The following is a 6,288-nucleotide window of genomic DNA, read 5'->3' as shown; positions in this document are numbered from 1 at the left end:
CAGATAGACTGTAGATCTAAATGTGAAAGGTAAAAAAAGCTTGAAGATAAAATAGGAGAATATATTTATGGCCTTAGAAAAGGCAAACATTTTGTAAAAGATTACAAAAAAGACTAACCATAAAGGAAATACTGATAAACTGAGTTACATTAAAGTTAAGAACTTCCATTCATCACTATACCATTAAGTGAAAAAGCAAATCACAGAGGGGGAAAAGATATTTGTAGCACACATATCTGACAAAGTACTCATATCCAATATATGCAAAAAACTTCTATAAATCAATAAGAAAAAGATCCCAAAATAGGCAAGAGATTTTAACAGGCGCTTCCCAAAAGAGAATATCCAAATAGCCAATAAACACGTAAGTTGTTTAACCTCATTAGTCATCAGGGAACTGCAAAATGAAACAATGAGATAACACTACACACACACACACACACACACACACACACACACACACACACAAAGAGTTAAAAATTTTAAAAGCCTAACAATGTCAAGTGTTGATGAGGTTGTGGAATATCTGGAACTCTCATGCACTGTTGGTGAGAAAGTCAATTATTATTAGTCAACAATATCTACTAAAGCTGAAACCTAAGCATTAAAAATTCACACATAGCTTCTGAGCCTTTTGGCTAAGATCAAGTGTAGTATCTGTTAGTTTAATTATATTCACAACAGCCAGGCATTTGCTTTTTTATGTATTTTAGACCACATTAAATATTGTTGCCTTAAAAACCAAAGCAAAACTCATTCACATAATTCAATTTCATGACTGCCTATAATATACACTTAAATCTAGACTCCTGACCACAGTCTGGCATTTTGCAAATAACCAGGGCTTAGCAGGGAGCCCACACCAAGGAGTGGCTCCCTGGCTCAATACAATGCCATCCCTACCAGGATGGTGCAAAGCCCTGCTGTTCGGGGTCACTGGGGTCATCACCACATCCACAGGAGAGCATCATGTGAGGAGGTAGAGTCGATAATCTGAGTGCAGAGAGGTCAAATGAGGCCAGATGGGCAAATCCTTTAATTCCCTTATCTCTACTGTCTGCCCTCTTTTGTCAGTGTCTTACTGTACATAAGACTCAAAAGGCTTCTCCACCCCATGTTGGGAGATAGTTTCCCATCATATTGGCATTGAGTCTTTATGCTACAGGATCAGACAGTTTTCAGTGTGATCTGCCCCATCAACCTGTTCCTACAGGGGACCTTTGAGTGTAGGGAGTTGTAGGGGATACATGAAAGTTAGGAAGTTTTGGCATTCTCAGATTTATTGTTCACATTTTCAGCTATCATTAGAATTTTTAGCTATGGGGAAGGACCACAGTTGTGCTGAGTCCCAAGTGTGAACTGCCTGTCCAATGAGCAAGTACAGGGCCACCCTCCTGCTTCCTTCCCTCTGCCCCAGCATCTGCATCCTAACAGATATTCTCTACTCAGCATTAGACTTGCTTCTAGAGTAATTTAAGAGTTTGAGGATTCTGGAAACACCTCTTAATAGCAGCAAGGGCTACAGTGCAAGATGTGATCTAGTCAGAACATATTCTAAAATGACGGTCACATCTGCATCTGCTAAATACAAAATAAGAGGTACAGATAATTAAGTGATGATATTCTTCAGAGGGAGGAGAATATTCTAGTCCTTATGGGCGTTGGGGATACTTCAGGAAAGATGGGACTTGATCTGGACCCTGGAGGGTGGGAGAACAGCCTGTGAGCAGGGAAAAGGCTGGGTGGAGAGCATAACTCCAGGGAGAGAACAGCTTAAGCCAGGGAGCAGAGGCAGGGCAGAGCAGGGGAAGACAAGCTGCTTGACTCAAGTATATCCTTTGTGCTGAGAAGCTGTCTGCAGTAAGATCGAAGGGGTAGATTGGGGTGGAGCTGGGGAGGGTGCTGAACTTCAGGCTGAGTGCTAATGCCATTCAGTAGGCAGAGAAAGCCCTGAAGGGGTCTGAAGGGATGGGATGAGGGTGGGACAATGGGGGTATTAGGAAAGCCAGTCTATGCATGTTTCAACAAACTGCATAATCCAGGACCTTTCCATCAGCAGTCCATGGGTCTGTGCCCATGTGGCCGCATCTGAGCCTGGGGCAAGGGGCTGGGTAGGTGGGGATTGTAGTAATTGGTCTACATGGAGTCCCCACAATGACACTAGTATTATTTTTTAAAGGTGTCCACTATCCTCTCAAAACGACTTCATCCTTGCCCACAGCTTCAATAATCTAATATTCACACATTAAATTCTCCAGTTCTCTTCTAAGATCAAACTCACAACACAACTGCCCTTGAGGCAAGTCCTCCAAGATGTCTCAAGGGTGCCTCAAACTCAACATACCCAAAGTGAACTCTGATCTTCCCCTCCCCCAAACTGCTCCTCCTCCTCCAGTATTCCTTGTCTCAAGGAACGTCTAAGGGGCACACAAGCTTGGGACTCACCCCCGATACTTTCTTCTCCTTCACTGCCACCCATCTCAAATCCCTGCCAGGTTTTCTCTCCTAAATCTCTGGAATCTAGCCATTTCGTGCTACCTCCACTGCTACCATGGAAATCCAAGCCCCCATTATCTCTCACTCAGACAACTGATGTCCATGTATCCTCTCATGCCTTATGATTCTGTTCCACACACTGGGATGAAAATGATCATTTCAAAACAGCAAACTAAGCCATTTCCACTGTTTAAAAGCCTCCAGTCGTTCCCACCTACTCTCAGAGTAAAAGCAAACTCCTGACAAGGGCTTCTAAAGCCTTACAGTGCCTGGCCCCTTCTCCTTCACTTGCTGTCTTACTCTAGCCATGATGGCCTTCAACTTGTCTTGGTCTCTTGGCCCCCAGAGGGCCTTTGTGTATGCTGCTCCAGATACTTGCTATGCTCCTTTGTCTCTTCCCACTAGTTAATTCTTCAGAGCTCTGCTGAAACAGCATTTCCTCAAAAAAGCTTTCCCTGACCCCTGAACTTGAATCAATCCAACTAGTACAGTGGTTTTCAAGATTTTTTTCTACTGTGCTCCATAGAATGAAATATATTTGACTTTGTGACCTAGCATATACATACATAAACTGAGTGATAATTCTTACCCTTACTATATGATACATAGATATTTTGTATTATTTCACTTAAAAGCATTACAGAACACTGTTGGGGGGAAAAAAGGGTGAGAGGCCTAATCAATCTAATGGACCGTAGCTCTCCTTCAAAGCACTGGGCACATTTTTTATGACTGTTGGATTAATATCTATCTCCCTCAAAACCTGCATTAGGGAGTATTTGGTATTTTGCTCACCATTAGAGCCCTTGTACTTATTAGCAAATTATCTGAGCCTCAACAGGCACTTAAAAAAATTTGAACAGTGAAAAATATAAATTTGTGACTAAGTACTTTTTCTTTGTAATGCTTATCACAATTATATCTGACTTTAATTATCTGTATAATCATTAAGCTTCTCTACTCTAGACTAACTGCAGGAGGGCAGGAATCCTGTCTGTTTGCCCCCTTTTTATGTCTCCAGCATTTAACATTGTACCTGGAAAATGGTAAATAGAAATCATTTCCCAAGAACACCATTCAAATCCTGGTAACCACATTCCGGCAAGAATGAGTTAATGAAGTTGGAAAATGTCTACTGCTCTGTATAGTTATCCACTCTGACACCAATTGCCTCAAAGACTTCAATCTTTGCTTCAGAGACTATGAAAAACCCAGTTTATTCCAAAAGGCAAATGGAAACAAATTCTTCACGGATAGCCAGGTGTGGCAAGTCGGGATCTACTGATGGGTGCACTCAAAAGTAAAAAGTTAATTATGTGGGAACAGCTTATTTGTTATAAGCAATTTTTAAAAAAAATTTAGCTGGAAATGCTTGGAAATGTAATCTCTAGTTCCTAAATTCTACCACAGCTACTACTTAACAGCATTCACATTCCTTCTATATACATTATTCTTATTTGAATGGAACAAGACATACTTTGTACTTACCTTGTAATTCCCAGGATAGCTTCTCTGTGGACAAAACTTGTAGAAGTGAATTGCTACAACAGATGGTATAGTCTCAGCTAAGCTTCTTGATACATCCTTGCACGAAAGTCACGTGGACATAGGAACATGAATGGTTTTAGAGTGATTAAGTTGGCTGGCTGTAGCAAATTCTTTGATGTCATAAACTCAGGCACTCCCGTTGAACACTCTTAGTATTTAACATACAACTAATCTCTTTCATTTTCCAATCTTCCCTGTATTTACCTAATTTCTTAAAAATAAACACTTCTGTTAGAGTTTCTCACCAATCCAGGGTCTCCTGGAAATTTGTCAAGATAAACAAATTTCTTGCATATACGACATGATGAATCAACACATTTCTAGTTAGTCTTTGAAAGAGTTTAATTCTCTATTTTCATTAATTTATGTTCAATACATAGAGAATATAGGTATAGGTCAGGGATAGGAAATGTGCAAGATAAACTTGGAACAGAATACTGGGATTGAGTGGGAACTCAGGAGTGGAGTTACAAGAGGCTCCCACTGGCCAAAGGTGAGGCAATCAATAAAAAAAGATAAAAACAATGGATTGAAAGACACATTTAGATCTGAGTTCATAATGATACTTAAAAAGAATTCACTGGTAACTTTTGGAGGATGCTATGGAACTACCTCATTATTTTGAAAACTAGTAAATAGAATCATGTATTTATTTTTTTGCCTTTCCTATACAAATTGTGCCCCAGGGTAACCAAATAGTTGATGAGGGGATGTTTCTCCTTTTAGTGTATTCCAGCTGATAATTAAAGAAAGAAGGGCATAATTAAACTATCACTATTTTGCAAATCCAAATGAGTGAGTCTAGGTCTTGAATGTCAATGGCTGCTAAGATCACAAAATAAGACAACCAATTAGTCCTCCTAAATGGAGTACACACCAGGTCTATGAAATACTCTTGCCAGAAAATCCCGACCTTAACGTCATCAAACCTTTAGATCAGAGTGGTCCAATAGAAACATGTGAACCACATGTGTAACTGTACATGTCCAATCAAACTCAATTTCAGTTCAAACTCAATTTCAAGTCCCCAATAACCATACATGGCTACCATATTAGACAGTACAGCCCTGTCTAATCATTATATTATAGGAATAGAGGAACATGTAATCACAAGGATGCAGTTAGCAAAATCCAGACTGGGAACTTTTTAGGAAAAAAATGATCTGATTTCTTCAAGTAATAAACTGCAAGGGAGTGAAAGTGCAACAGTACATAGGAGGAAGGAGAGAGAGACCTATGGGTTATCAGAAACTTAAGAGACACATCAACCAACAACAATGCATAGATTGCATCCAGATCTTGATTTGGAACAAAGTGTAAAACACACATTTTTGAGATAATTTAAACGTTGACTGAATATTTGATGATACTAAGGAGTTATTCATTTCTTTAGGTGCAATAATAGCAGTGGTTAAATTTTTAAAATCTTAGAGCTACATAAACACCTATGAAGTAATATGGCATCTGAGATTTGCCTCAAAATAATCCAGTGTGATTGGTAGGGGTACAGATGAAACAAGATTGGTCAAGAGTTGACCATTATTTGAAGCCAGATGATGAAAAAAATTATACCATTCTCTTTACTTTTTAATATTTGAAAATTTCCACAATTAAAAAGAAAAGACTGTGGGATAAGATTACAATGATACTGTCCATATTCTCAGAAGTACAATTAATTAAAGACACTACTGTAAGTCTTTCTTGGGACGTCCCTGGTGGTCCAGTGGGTAAGACTCCAAGCTCCCAATGCAGGGGGCCCAGGTTCGATCCCTGATCAGGGAACTAGATCCCGCATGCATGCCATGACTAAGAGTTTGCATGCCACAACTAAGAAGCCCACATGCGGCAACTAAAAAGATCCCACACACCCCAATGAAGATCCTGCGTGTTGCAACTAAGACCCCCAGAGCAGCCAAAATAAGTAAATATATATTTTTTTAAAGTCTTTCTTTCTGAACCTATAAAGCAGGGGTCCCCAAACCCACCCACCCCCGGGCTGCACAGCAGGAGGTGAGCAGCAAGCGAGTGAGCGAGTGAGCAAAGCTTCATCTGCCGCTCCCCATCGCTCACATTACAGCCTGAACCATCCCCACCCCCGCTCCCCTCCCCAACACTGGTCCCTAGAAAAACTGTCTTCCACGAAACCAGTCCCTGGTGCCAAAGGGTTGGGGACCTCTGCCTTAAAGTACCAGTGGCTGCTGCCACCACCACTTTATGCCCTGCCACACAGGGCATAAACTAGGA

The 6,288-nt window shown here is 40.5% G+C and overlaps 1 pseudogene; it reads left to right on the top strand.

The window, feature by feature from the left end:
• The first annotated feature begins 618 nt into the window (after positions 1–618).
• Positions 619–720, top strand: LOC132489765 (U2 spliceosomal RNA; annotated as a pseudogene).
• Positions 721–6,288: the final 5,568 nt, after the last annotated feature.

Source organism: Mesoplodon densirostris, chromosome 4 (genome assembly GCF_025265405.1).
Source record: "Mesoplodon densirostris isolate mMesDen1 chromosome 4, mMesDen1 primary haplotype, whole genome shotgun sequence".
NCBI lineage: Eukaryota > Metazoa > Chordata > Mammalia > Artiodactyla > Ziphiidae > Mesoplodon > Mesoplodon densirostris.
Note: the sequence above shows the minus strand (reverse complement) of the source record. Positions and strands in the feature narration are given on the sequence as shown.